Below are 15,035 nucleotides of genomic sequence, written 5' to 3' on the forward strand. Positions count from 1 at the left end.
CCATTGCACTCCGGCCTGGGCAACTGAGCAAAACTCCATCTCAAAAAAAAAAAGAAAGAAAATGATTAAAGGCTGTTCCTGTCCTCAATGTCACACTTTAGAGAGAAGCACAGACACATTAAAAAATATATAAATCAGCATAAAAATTCCAATAGTAGAGGTGTGTTTAAGCTGCAATGAAAGCATAGAGAAGGAAGAATCAAGTCTGAAAAGCTGGAAGAAGCTAAGAGGGCAAAGACCTATCTCACACAGCATCATATTCCCAGGGCCCAGGCACAAGGCCTAACAAAAAATTAGTGCTCAATAAATATTTCTTGAGTTGAATTGTGTTAAACTGAATTTGTTCACAACACAGCGTTTAGCCCTAGGAATGCAGCATTAACAACACAAGCCAGGTGCAGTGACTCACAGCTGTAATCCCAGCACTTTGGGATGCCAAGGCAGGAGGATCACTTGAGGCCAGGAGTTCAAGACCAGCCTGCGCAACATAGCAAGATCCCATCTCTACAAAAAATAACAACAACAAAAAACCCAGATGTGGTGGCATGTGCCTATACTCCTAGCTACTCAGCAGGCTGAGAAGAGAAGACTGCTTGAGCTCTGGAGTACAAGGCTGCAATGAGCCATGATTATGCCACTGCACTCCAGCCTGGGTGACAGAGCAAGACCCTGTCTCTGAAAAGAAACAAAAATGAAAAGGAAAAACCAGACAGTTCACGCCTTTGCTCAGCTTACAATCTAGTGCAGCTCTTCACAAATTTTAGCACCCATCAGAATCTTCTAGAAAACTTATGAAAACCAGCCGGGTTCGGTGGCTCACGCCTGTAATCTCAGCACTTTGGGAGGCTGAGGCAGGTGGATTACCTGAGGTCAGGAGTTCAAGACCCGCCTGACCAACATGGTGAAACCCCATCTCTACTAAAAATACAAAAATTAGCTGGGCGTGGTGGTGCATGCCTGTAATTCCAGCTACTAGGGAGGCTGAGGTAGGAGAATTGCTTGAACCTGGGAGCCGGAGGTTGCAGTAAGCCAAGATTGCGAATTGCACTCCAGCCTGGACAACAAGAGCAAAACTCTGTCCCCCCCCAAAAAAAAAGAAAAAAAGAAAACTTATTAAAACCCCAATTGCTGGAGCCCATTTTCAGAGTTTCTCATTCAGCAGGTCTGTGGTGGGGCCCTAGAATTGGTATTTCTGACAGCTTCCCAGGAGATGTTGGTGCTATTTTTTCTGGGTTGCATACTTTCAGAGCTACTGGTCAAGTGCAGTAGTTCTCAACCCTGGCTACACATTGGAATCACTTGCCTAACTTTAAAAAATACCTTGCTACAAGCATCAGCCCAGACCTATTAAAGGTAATTTTAATGTGCAGGTCAGCATTGAAACCACTGATATGACAAATAGGAGTAGTTAATATTATTTGCTTGCTTGCTATGTAACAGACACCACTTGAAGATCTAATACATATTATGACATTTATGAACCCCATTTTACAGGTGAGAAAACTGAGGCTCAGAGAAGTGAGATAAACTGGCTAAGATCATATAAGGCCAGCACAGTGGGTCACACCTGTAATCCCAGTATTTTGGGAGGACAAGGTGGAGGGATCGCTTGAGCTCAGGAGTTCAAGACCAGCCTGGGCAATATAGGGAGACCCTGTCTCTACAAAAACAAAAAAAAAATTAACTAGCCAGGTGCTGGTTGGGCGCAGTGGTTCACGCCTGTAATCCCAGTACTTTGGGAGGCCAAGGCAGGTAGATCGTCTGAACTCAGGAGTTCGAGACAAGCCTGGGCAACATCTCTACTAAAAAATGGTCGAGTTTTTTTGTTTTTTTTAACCCATTTCTACTAAAAAATACAAAAAATTAGCCAGGCATGGTGGTGCGTGCCTGTGGTCCCAGCTACTTGGGAGGCTGAGGTGGGAGGATCACTTGAGCCTGGGAGGCAGAGGTTGCAGTGAGCCAAAAGCGTGTCACTGCACTAAGGTGTGGGCAACAGAGTGAGACCCTGTCTCAAAAAGAAAAAAAATTAACCAGGCGTGATGTACAGTATAGTACAGGTGTGTGCCTGTAGTCCCAGCTACTCAGGAGGCTGAAGTGAGAAGACTGCTTGAGCCCAGGAGGTTGAGGCAATAGTGAGCCTTGATTGCACTACTGCGCTCCAGTCTGGGTGACAGAGCAATACCCTATTTCAAAAAAAAAAAAAAAAAAAAAACCGCCCAGGCGCAGTGGCTCATGCCTGTAATCCCAGGACTTTGGGAGGCCGAGGCGGGCAGATCATGAGATCAGGAGATCGAGACCATCCTGGCTAACACGGTGAAACCCCGTCTCTACTAAAATATAAAAAATTAGCTGGGCAGCTGAGGCAGGAGAATCGCTTGAACCCGGGAGGCAGAGGTTGCAGTGAGCCGAGATCGCGCCACCGCACTCCAGCCTGGGCGACAGAGCAAGACTCCGTCTCAAAAAAAAAAAAAAAAAAAAAAAATCATAGGCTGGGCGCGGTGGCTCACGCCTGTAATCTCAGCACTTTGGGAGGACGAGGCGGGCGGATCACGAGGTCAGGAGATCAAGACCATCCTGGCTAACACGGTGAAACCCCGTCTCTACTAAAAATACAAAAAAATTAGCCGGGCATGATGGCGGGTGCCTTGTAGTCCCAGCTACTCAAAAGGCTGAGGCAGGAGAATCGCTTGAACCTGGGAGGCGGAGGTTGCAGTGAGCCGAGATCGTGCCACTGCACTCCAGCCTGGGTGACAGAGCAAGACTCCATCTCAACAACAACAACAACAACAACAAAAATTCATATAAGCAGGTGTTAGTAGGGGAGGTGGGACTGAACCCAGGTATCTCTGACAATAGAATCCATGCTTATAACCATCAGATGTCAGCACCACATGGGCCTCACAGAAACACAGCCCCTGAACTGCCCCTGATTTGAATATTGAATGATGAGTAGAAGTTCTCCAGGCGGGGAAAGGAGGAAAAGCATTTAAATACTGAGCTCCACACCTCTGGAAATGCCGAAGGAGAGGGAGGAAGTTAGAGGTATACTAGGAAAGATTTCTGAGCTGGGTAGGAGGGCAGGACGAGAGGATCACTGTGGCCCACCTTCCTCCAAGAGCCTAGAATTGTAGAATGAGGCAATCTAGAACCTGATGGCTGCTTTAATTGTAGAAACCTAACACGGGACCAGGAGGAAAAGGAGAAAAATAGGAGCACTGACATTTGCTCGGAGTTGCACTGAAAGAATAATGAGCATATGCTCATTTACAGCATTTAGTTCTTTTTCGAACATAGACTGCTTGGTCCTGAAATTTTATCCGTCTGAAAACAACTGTATGCTAGTTATCATGCTCTATAAATATTCACAGATAAGAGCTAGGAAAATGTAGGGCGGAGGCTATCCATATTTATTCATTTCAGTGTTAAAATCCATGTTTAATTTTTCTCCAAGTTTCCTGATACGTGTATTCTTTCTTTTCATATGCTAGTTTATATTATATACTTTAGTGTTTAATGTGGAAAATTTAGAAAATACAGAATAATGCAAAGAAGGAAATTAAAAACTATTGTAATCTCACTGGCCAAAGAAAACTACTGTTGAAATTTTGGGCTGGGTGTGGTGGCTCATGGCTATAATCCTAGCACTTTGGGAGGCTGAGGTGAGAGGACGGCTTGAGCTCAAGAGTTCAACACCAGCCTGGGCAACACAGTGAGACCTCACCTCTAATTTAAATAAATAAATAAATAAGGCCAGGCGTGGTGGCTCACGCCTGTAATCCCAGCACTTTGGGAGGCTGAGGCATGTGGATCAACTGAGGTCAGGAGTTCAAGACCAGCCTGGCCAAAATGGTGAAACTGTGTTTCTACTAAAAATACAAAAATTAGCCGGGTGTGGTGGTGAGCGCCTATAATCCTAGCTACTCAGGAGGCTGAGGCATGAGAATCGTTTGAACCCGGAAGGCGGAGGTTGCAGTGAGTGGAGATCATGCCATTGCACTCCAGCCTGGGCACCAAGAGTGAAACTCCATCTCAAAAAAAAAAAAAAAAAAAATTTAAAAATTTAAAAACTAAATTAAAAAAAAAAAGAAATTTTGGTTATGACTTTCCAGAAATGTTTTCTCCAAGTGTATGCATGTATTCCAAAAACAGAATCAGGCTGTAAATACAATATGTAATCTCTATTTTTCACTTGATATATATTGTGATCTTTTTTAAGTCTTTAGATTTGACTCCTATAAATTATTTTATAATTATAAATATGTGAATACCTTTTAATAATGATGCACTGCCGGAAAACTGCAGTGGGTAAGAAAAGTCAGTCAGTATGGTATTTGTCATTGCTATTATTGTGCTGTCCTGTGGCTGCCGTCATGAAGTGTGGATCCATAACATAGGTGGAGACTCATCTGTGAGTCATTAGTAGCTGACTCAAGAGGAACCAACAGTGTTTACTCTCTGAATAGGTGTTTCTACATTTGAGAGGTGATTCAACTTACATTTTAAATCTTGTTCGAGTGAGTAAGGATTCTTTGTGAACTTGGAGCGCTGGTAGAGTGATTTTCCTCGTTGCTAGTAAAATAGGAAATGGAGGGACTCCACGCAGAACCCCCTTCCCAAGTTTACCTTTCCTCCTTTGCAGGGAACTGCTGCCTCCCAGAGGATAAATGCGCAGGTGAAGGTCTTAATGGGAAGCCCATGGCCGCTGGGAGAATGTGTTTCTCTTCTTAATGAATGCATTTCCCTCCTTTCTTTTTCTTGTTCTTACAGGGTTTCTGTGTAATTTCAGTTTGTCTAAGAGTTTTCTTTTCTTTCCTTTTTTTTTTTTAGATGGAGTCTCGCTCTGTCCCCCAGGCTGGAGTGCAGTGGCGCTATCTTGGCTCACTGCAAGCTCTGCCTCCCGGGTTCAAGCGATTCTCCTGCCCAGCCTCCTGAGTAGCTGAGATTACAGGCGTGCGCCACCACACCCGGCTAATTTTGTATTTTTAGTAGAGATGGGGTTTCTCCATGTTGGTCAGGCTGGTCTTGAACGCCCAACCTCAGGTGATCTGCTCACCTTGGCCTCCCAAAGCGTTGGGATTACAGGCGTGAGCCACCGCGCCTGGCCCAATTTTTCTTTTTTGTGTAGTATATTATTGTTATTTTAGGGATTCAATTCTTCTATGTCTTAGTCTTTTTTTTTTTTTAATTGAGATGGGGTTTTGCTATATTGCTCAGGCTGGTCTCGAACTTCTGAGCTCAAGAAATCCTCCTGCCTCAGCCTCCCAAAGTGCTGGGATTAGAGGCATGAGCCACTGTGCCCGGCATATTTTAGTCATTTTAAATGTGTTCATTTCATGTTCTCTTTTAGATAGTCTTTCCATTATCCGAAATTCACAACCATGAATCTGGCTGTTTGTTGTTGGTGCTGACTCGCAGGCATGGTAAGTTGTTTCCATGTATGTCTGGAGTATAAGTTCATCGGTAGCAGGGCTTGGTTTTTCCTGAGAGAATTCACTGTGAGAAAGAGTCTTGGCACGTCTGTTCTCTGTTGACACTTGCCGAGAGTCTTGGAACGTCACTGGGCTTGTACACATTTCTGTAAGTTCTCATATTAGAGTTTGGGGTACCACATAGGTAAAAAAAATTCAAACTCTAAACCCCTAGGAGAAACTAAACTCTGAGATGTTAACAGTGAGGGAACATGGGTGAAAGGAATATGGAGAAACTCTGTGTACTACCTGGCAATTTTTCTGCAAACTTACAGTTATTCCAAAATAAAAAGTATTTTTTAGGCCAGGCATAGTGACTCATGCCTGTAATCCCAGCACTTTGGGAGGCCAAGGAGGGTGAATCACTTGAGATCAGGAGTTTGAGACCAGCCTGGCCACCATGGTGAAACCCCGTCTCTACTAAAAATACAAAAATTAGCCAGGCGTGAGGGCGCATGCCTGTAATCTCAGCTACTCGGGAGGTTGAGGCAGGACAATTGCTTGAACCTGTGAGGCAAAGGTTGCAGTGAGCCGAGATTGTGCCACTGCACTTCAGCTTGGGCGACAAAGCGAGACTCTGTGTCATATATATATATATATATATATATATATTTTTTTTTTTTTTTTTAATGAAGCCCCTAGATTACTAAAGCCAATTCAACCCTTAGGTAGTTTGGAAGGAAAATAAATATCCCCAAAATCAAAGTCAAGCTGGGAACTGCGTAGGGCAAACCTGCTTCCCATTCTATTCCTAAATAAGATAGCTACAAAGAGTTTAAAAAGCTACATACCTCCCTCACAATCTGCCCACCAGGAAATTCCCTGTGGACAAAGTACAGGCTGAACTCAAAGTCATCGCTCTGCTCACATGAGACAAATGCATATCTGATTGCTCCCTGCGCCCTGCTGTTTCACTAAGCCAGACTAAGACATAAGTGACGATTCCTGTAAATTGTGCATTCAGTGAAAGACTACTCAGAAATTCAAAAGAAACCATTTGTCTCTTATCTACCTATGACCTGGAAACCTCCTCCCTGCTTCAAGTTGTCCCGCCTTTCCGGACTGAACCAATGTACATCTTACAATGTACATCTGACATGTCTCATGCCTCCCTAAAATGTATAAAGCCAAACTGTGCCCCAACCATCTTGGGGCACCTGTTGTCAGGACGTCCTGAGGCTGTGTCACAGGTGCATCCTTAACCTTGGCAAAATAAACTTTCTAAATTGATCGAGGCCTGTCTCAGATACCTTTTGGCTTATAGTAGTCAGAGTCAGCTTATATCCTTACTGGTCTTCACTTTCCTCCTCATTTGATATATCTGCAGATAGTCCTTTTCCCTTGCAAGCTCAGCTATGAATTTAAAATAATTTGTGTTCACCATGTTCAGTGGCTCACATCTGTAATCCCAGCAACTCAGGAGGCTGAGACAGGAGGATTGCTTGAGATGAGGAATTCAAGACCAGCCTAGGCAATATAGCAAGATCCCCATTTCTTAAACAATTAGCCAGGTGTGGTGGCACACGCCTGTAGTCCCAGCTACTCAGGAGACTAAGGTGAGACTATAGCTTGAGCCCAGGAGTTTGAGGCTGTGGTGAGCTATGATTGCACCACTGCACTCCAACCTGGGCAACAGGCCGAGACCCTGTCTCTGAAAAAGAAAAATTGTGTCATAGTTTATCTAGTATTTGTGAATGTTATCAGGTCATATGAATTCACTACACATAGCCTTAATTCCACATTTTCTCTTTAACCCGCACTAATCAAGCTTTCATCCCTACCACTGAATTTGTTCTAGTCAACATTACCAATAGCATCCATCTTGCACATCCAGTGGTCATTTCTTAGTAGTCATATTAATCTTTCGTCAGCATTTAAACCTTCAAGAAATCCCTCCTTGAAATTCCATATTCTCTTGGTTTGTCGCACTCTCTTCTTTTTCCTACCTCTCCTCAGTCTTCTCTGCGGACTCATACTCCTTTGCTGATCTTTAAATGTTGAATATGGCTGGGCGCGGTGGCTCATGCCTGTAATCCTTGCACTTTGGGAGGCCGAGATTGGTGGATCACCTGAGGTCAGGAGTTTGAGACCAGCCTGGCCAACATGGTGAAACCCCGTCTCTACTAAAAACACAAAAATTAGCCGGGCAGGGTCATGGGCACCTGTAATCTCAGCTACTCGGGAGGCTGAAGCAAGAGAATTGCTTGAACCCGGGAGGCGGAGGTTGCAGTGAGCCAAGACCTTGCCATTGCACTCCAGCCTGGGCAACAAGAGTGAAATTCCATCTCAAAAAAATTAAATAAAAATAAATGTTGAATATTTCTGGACTCAGTCCTCTATTGAGTCTCATAATTCTATGCTCATTCTCTAGGTAATGCCATCCAGTCCAGTGATTTTTAGTGCCATATATATGTCAGTGACTCCCATACTGAGATCTTCAACCTGATTTCTAATGCCCAACCCCTGTTGCAGGCTCATATATACAACTTTATATAACTCCCACTTAACATCCCTGTTTGAATGTCAGGCTTAATATGACCCAAACAAAATTCTCAGTTTGGTGTCAACAATAGTAGCAAACAGAACAGAGAAGTGAATCACTATGGCATAGCAAAAACCTCTTTATGGGATACTAGGTAGGCTTTTGAGAACACACATGGCCCTTCCCAAGTCTAACAGTATGACACAGAAGAAAACATTTCTCTACATGACCATCAAATGTCAGGTGTACCTTCATGAGGGCCCTCAATCCAGAGGTCTTTTTATTCACTAGTTTTGGAGAATAAACCTCTAGCCAGAGTGGAGGAGGGAAAGCTGCCTAATTACCTGTGGCAGGGGAAGAAATTCCTGAAGTTCCACTGCGTTTTCAACAGATTTTCAACCAGCGTCCATGTTTTACTCTCACGTCCCCATGTCCAAAGGCACATGGTGCCGCCAGTTCCTTGTCTTTGGGTCTTTCCGCAGCTTAGATGAGGTTGCTTATCAGCTTTCCTCACTTCCCTTTTAGGACTAAGCTTTCTCCCGTCTGCTAATTTCGTCATCATTTTCCCATTTGCTTTCCAATTTAAGCAGCTTTGTGGGCTGTTGTCTCTTTTCCAATTTTCTTTAGTGTTTAAGTACTTTTTTTTTTTTTTGAGACAGGGTTTTTCTGTCATCCAGGCTGGAGAGCAGTGGCATGATCTTGACTGACAGCAGCCTCCACCTCTCCAGGCTCAGGTGATCTTCCCACCTGCAATACCACACCCAACTCATTTTTTGTATTTTTTTGTAGAGGCAGGGTTTCGTCATGTTGCCTAGGCTAGTTTCAAACTCCTGGGCTCAAGGCATCCGCCTGCCTCAGCCTCCCAAAGTGCCGGGATTACAGATACGAGCCACCGCGCCCAGACTTTAAGTCTTTTTTAATAACACTTTTTACTGTACTTTAGTGAGCTTTCAGGAGAGAGTAGAAGCTAAAGAGCAATCTTCCAATTTTAACCAAAAATCAAGACTGTAATCCATAGAGACGAAATCCCGTTTGAAGAGGAGGGGCAAGGAGAAGCCAAGGTAGGGCCATGGGAGCCCTGGGGAGCCTCAAAATCCACCTAGATCCACACACTATTCAGAGTTCCCTGGGAAGCCCTGAAACCTCAATTCCCACTAATTAGCCGACAGGATTGCCCTGGGGAACTCACATCTCAGTTCACGCCAGCAGAGCACTTAAACAACTATCTTGAATAAATCCTTTAATCTCCGTACAATCCAACACCTTCCAGGCCCTATAAGAACCAAGGGCACTGCAAGGAAAGCAGCCAAAGTTGGAAAATAGGTGCCCCGCAGGCATATTTAGTAATTATGCCTCAGCGTGTACATCCATTCCTCATGATTCCTCACTGTCTACAAACACAACTGAGAGATCAGATAGAGATTGCGTACCTCTGTTTTATCAGACTTAGATCTGATTAATCTAAATTCCCATATACTTATAGAAATGCATGCCCTGACTCTGCTTTTGAAACTTGGAACATCACTAGGTTCACTTTCTTTTTTTTTGAAACGGTTTCACTCTGTTGCCCAAGCTGGAGTGCAGTGCTGCAATCTCGGTTCACTGCAACCTCCAACTCCCGGATTCAAGCAATTCTTGTACCTCAGCCTCCAGAGTAGCTAGGATTACAAGCGCCTGCCACCACACCTGGCTAACTTTTTTGTATTTTTAGTAGGGCCAGGGCTTCGCTATGTTGGCCAGGCTGGTCTCGAACTCCTGGCCTCCAGTGATCCACCTGCCTCGGACTCCCAAAGTGCTGAGATTATAGGCGTGAGCCACTGCGCCTGGCCTACTTAGTTCACTTTATTTTTTTTAATTTTTTTGAGATGGGGTTCCGCTCTTGTTGCCCAGGCTGGAGTACAATGGCGTGATCTTGGCTCACCGCAACCTCCGCTTCCTGGGTTTAAGCAATTCTCCTGCCTCAGCCTCCTGAGTAGCTGGGATTACAGGCATGTGCCACCATGCCCGGCTAATTTTTTGTATTTTTGGTAGAGACAGTGTTTCTCCATGTTGGTCAGGCTGGTCTTGAACTCCTTACCTCAGGTGATCCGCCCACCTCAGCCTCCCAAAGTGCTGGGATTACAGGCGTGAGCCGCCGTGCCCGGCCATACTTAGTTCACTTTCAGTAGATTTTCCTTTCAATATCTACTTCAGTGAGTCTAACAGATTCAATAGTTAATTCAAAATTCGAGAAGGCAGGAAATCACGAAGTTCCCGTTGAAGAACTCCAAAGGATCTTTTGCCTTTTACTTATTCTGGAATGAGGGAGTTCAGCCAGGGAGCATCTCCTTTGCTTTCTGCTCCCTGGGAGTTTGCCAGCTGAGTTTATCACAGCACCACCTTGTCCCAAAACTAAGTTTTGAGCTGTGTTCATATTAGAAGCACCCTGGGCCAGGCAGCTTGAGACCAGGAGTTTGAGACCAGCCTGGACAATGTGGCAAAACCCTGTCTCTAGACAAAATACCAAAATTAGCTGGGTGTGGTAGTCCCACCTGTAGTCCCAGCTACTGGGGGTTGAGGGCAGGGGTGCTGAGGCAGGAGGATGGCTTGAGCCCAGGAGGTTGAGGCTACAGTGAACCATGATCATGCCACTGCACTCCAGCCTAGGCCACAGAGTGAGACCCTGTCTTCCAAAAAAAAAAAAAAAGACCGGGCATGGTGGCGTGTGCCTGTAATCCCAACTACTTGGGAGGCTGACGTGGGAGGATCACTTAAGCCCGAAGGGCAGAGGGAACGTCTCAGTAGAAGTTTCGGTGTTTCTTATTATATATAATGAGAGACAGAGCCTTGTCTTAGAAAACAAACAAGCAAAAAAAAAAAAAACAAAACTTTTTTTTATCTAATGTCTCACTACAACAATCAACCCAAAAGACTTCTGTCACCAGACATGTGGAGATATCCCCCCACACACCAAGCAGAGGACACCAGCTGAGTGTCTTCCAGTTTAATTCAATTCTGACGTTATCTTCCTGGATAGCCTCAGAAACCAAAGGTCAAGGGCTCAGTCCTGCAAGTCTGCCCCACCCCTTCTCACCATTCACAAGTCTATGCCTAGGGAATTTCTGACCAACAGGCTTCAGGTTGGGGTTCCCACAAACTCCTCTTTGGGTTTGATTAATTTGCTAAAGTGGCTCACACAACTCAAGGAAACATTTACGTTTACTGGCTTATTATAAAGGATATTTTTTAAAGTATGAATAAACAGATGAAGAGAGAGAGATACATAGATACATAGTGAGAGGTCTGGAAGGGTCCCGAGCGCAGGAACTTCTGTGCCCGAGGAGTTGGTTGAATGAGTTCTTTTTTCTTTTTTGAGATGGAGTTTTGCTCTTGTTATCCAGGATGGAGTGCAATGGCACAATCTCGGCTCACTGCAACCTCCGCCTCCCAGGTTCAATCGATTCTCCTGCCTCAGACTCCTGAGTAGCTGGGATTTACAGGCGCCCGCCACCACGCCCAGCTAATTTTATATTTTTAGTAGAGGTGGGGTTTCTCCATGTTGGTCAGGCTGGTCTCGAACCCCCACCTCAGGTGATCCACCCGCCTGGGCCTCCGAAAGTGCTGGGATTACAGGCATGAGCCACGGCGCCTGGCTGTTGAATGAGTTCTTATTCACCTTCCTGTCAGCCTCCATGTGTTCAGGTCTCCAAAACTCCCTGAACCCTGTCCTCTTGGGCCTTTTATGAAGACTTCTTGGACAGGCATGACTGAAGCATGGACAACCATGTTGAAATGTGATTGGACAAAAAGGGAATGATCTAAACCCAGCAAGTCCTGTCTGTTCAGATTCTTCTTGGCTCTTCAGTGCAGCATTCTTACCTCCAGGTAATGAGGCAGAACTTCCTCTGGAATGGAGAGTTTTATGAGTCACAATTAGATTAGAATCCTGCATCAGGCAGGTGAAAGAAGGGCAAGAGAAGGTCAAAGAGAGAGATTCTGTTTACTGTGACATGGGCTATGGGAGTTATGAGTCACGAACCATGGATGAAAACACATATATTGGCCAGGTGCTGTGGCTCATGACTATAATCCTATAGCACTTTGGGAGGCTGAAGTGGGAGGATCACTTGAGCTCAGGAGTTCTAGACCAGCCTGGGTAACATAGTGAGCCCTCATCTCTAAAAATAAATAAATAACACACACACACACACACACACACGCACACACACACACAAATAATATCACAAGTTCCTGGGAAAGCAAAATGGAGGGGTGTGTGTCTAACCTAATGGTCTGCAACCTGGCCTACAGAGGAAGCTGGAAGAGTTGAAGGAGAGTATTCTGGCAGATAAATTCCTATCTAGTAGAACTGACTAGAACAGCAGAACTGCATTGCACTGGGCATGCTCAGCCAGACATGCAGAAATTGTTGAATTTGTGTTGCAACTTGGAGTGCCAGTGAGTGATAAAGGCGATACAGGTTGGTCTCCTCTTCATACTGTGGCTTCCGCTGGGCGGGATGAGATTGTAAAAGCCCTTCTGGGAAAATGTGCTCAAGTAAATGCTGTCAGTCAAAATGGCTGTACTCCCCTACATTATACAGCTTCCAAAAACAGGAATGAGATTGTTGTCAAGTTACTAGAAGGCGGGGTTGATCCACATGCTGAGGACCATTGTGAGGCTACAGCAATGCACCGGGCAGCAGCCAAGGGTAACTTGAAGATGATTCCTATCCTTCTGTACTACAGAACATCCACAAACATCCAAGACACTGAGGGTAACACTCCTCTACACTTAGCCTGTGATGAGGAGAGAGTGGAAGAAGGAGCAAGTGTCCCAAGGAGCAAGTATTTACATTGAGAATAAAGAAGAAAAGACACCACTACAAGCAGCCAGAGGTGGCCTACGTTTAATACTCAAGTGAGTGGTGGAAGGTTAAACAGCTTGGATTTATTCTTACCGTTTTTTTTTTGTTTTTTTTTTTTTTGAGACGGAGTCTCGCTCCGTCACCCAGGCTGGAGTGCAATGGTGTGATCTTGGCTCACTGCAACCTCTGCCTCCCGGGTTCAAGCAATTCTCCTGCCTCAGCCCTCTGAGTAGCTGGGATTACAGGCATGTGCCACCATGCCCGGCTACTTTTTGTATTTTCAGTAGAGACGGGCTTTCACCATCTTGGCCAGGCTGGTCTCAAACTCCTGACCTCAAGTGATCCGGCTGCCTTGGCCTCCCAAAGTGCTGGGATTACAGGCATGAGCCACCGTGCCCGGCCCTATTCTTACTTTTTATGTTGTGTTGTTGTTCCCAGTGTCCTGGAAACTAATGTACTTGTGCACAAGACATCATCTATGAATGATAAAGTTTTCTCACCTTCAAAGTCGTATAAACATGTTGACCGTTGTTCCTGCTGAGTTACTTGTTCTAAGCTTACAGCTTTGCTTTCCAGGCATCAAATAACTGTTGAGATTGTTCTACTGCTGTCATATATTCTTGTATATTGAATTCTGGTTAATTTTGAATAACTAATTCTGTGGCTGTTGTGAGTTTTCAGCACCCTCCCATGTACCTTATATCCCTTTCTGAAACAGAACCGCTCCAATAGAAATAAGCCAGTTGTTCTACCAGATGTTTCTATGTGGATTCTGTAATGTGCCTCCATATAGTTAAAACATCCTAACTTGTTTTTCAAGCTTCCTCAGGCCTATGCCAACATTTCTGTTTTTTTGTTTATTTGTTTGTTTTTGTTTTGTTTTGTTTTTGAGATGGATTTTCACTTTTGTTGCCCAGGCTAGAGTGCAATGGCACAATCTCGGCTCATTGCAACTTCTGCCTCCTGGGTTCAAGCAATTCTCCTGTCTCAGCCTCCTGAGTAGCCAGGATAACAGACGCATGCCACCACGCCTGGCTAATTTTTGTATTTTTAGAAGAGACGGGGTTTCATCACATTGGTCAGGCTGGTCTCGAACTCCTGACCTCAGGTGATCCGCCCGCCTCGGCCTTCCAAAGTGCTGGGATTACAGGTATGAGCCACCGCGCCCAGCCTAAAAATTGTTGTTGTTGTTGTTTGGTTTTTTTTTTTTTTTTTTTTTGAGACGGAGTCTCGCTCTGTCACCCAGGCAGGAGGGCAGTGGCGCAATCTCGGCTCACTGCAACCTCTGCCTCCCGGGTTCAAGCAATTATCTTGCTCAGCTTCTTGAGTAGCTGGAATTATAGGCACATGCCACCACGCCTGGCTAATTTTTGTATTTTTAGTAGAGAGGGTTTTTCACCACGTTGGTCAGGCTGGTCTTGAACTCCTGACCTGGTGATCTGCCAGCCTCGGCCTCCCAAAGTGCTGGAATTACAGATGTGAGCCACCATGCCCAGCCACATTTCTGTTTTGTTCAGCCATGAGATTTAATTTATTTTTGTGATAGGAGGAACATTTCTTTTTCTTTTTTTTTTTTTTTTTAGACAGAGTTTCACTCTTGTCATCCAGGCTGGAGTGCAATGGCATGATCTCAGCTCACTGCAACCTCTGCCTCCCGGGTTCAAGTGATTCTCCTGCCTCAGCCTCCTGGGTAGCTGGGACTACAGGCGTGTGCCACCATGCCTGGCTAATTCTTTTTTGTATTTTTAGTAGAGACGGGGTTTCACCATGTTGGCCAGGCTGGTCTTGAACTCCTGACTTCAGGTGATCCACCTGCCTTGGTCTCCCAAAGTGCTGGGATTACAGGAGTGAGCCACCGTGCCCAGACGGACATTTACATATTTTAGTGGACCAAATGTTAAGTTGGAGGGTGTGCTCTAAAACAGTAAACAACAATAGCCCATGTACCCACGTATTTTTTTGATGAGCTGTTTACTCTAAAATAAAATGCATGGCTTTTTAAAAATACCTATATTGAGTCATCTTGTATTGAAAAGAATGTTAAGCTTGTTAAAATGATATGTAACAAAAATGTATTTTGATTTGTATTTCGGAAACTAAAAAAGAAGATGTTGAAAGAAAAAAAATCACAAGCCTGATAAGTTATAATGAAGTTTTTCTTCACCAATCCGTTTCCTTTAATCCTGATATCACCAGACTGTACATATTCCTCACCCCTTCTTTTTATTTATTTTATTCT

General features: G+C 44.7%; 1 pseudogene; it reads left to right on the forward strand.

The window, feature by feature from the left end:
• The first annotated feature begins 12,106 nt into the window (after positions 1 to 12,106).
• On the forward strand, positions 12,107 to 12,910 carry LOC471031 (26S proteasome non-ATPase regulatory subunit 10-like; annotated as a pseudogene).
• Positions 12,911 to 15,035: the final 2,125 nt, after the last annotated feature.

This window comes from Pan troglodytes, chromosome 2 (genome assembly GCF_028858775.2).
Source record: "Pan troglodytes isolate AG18354 chromosome 2, NHGRI_mPanTro3-v2.0_pri, whole genome shotgun sequence".
NCBI lineage: Eukaryota > Metazoa > Chordata > Mammalia > Primates > Hominidae > Pan > Pan troglodytes.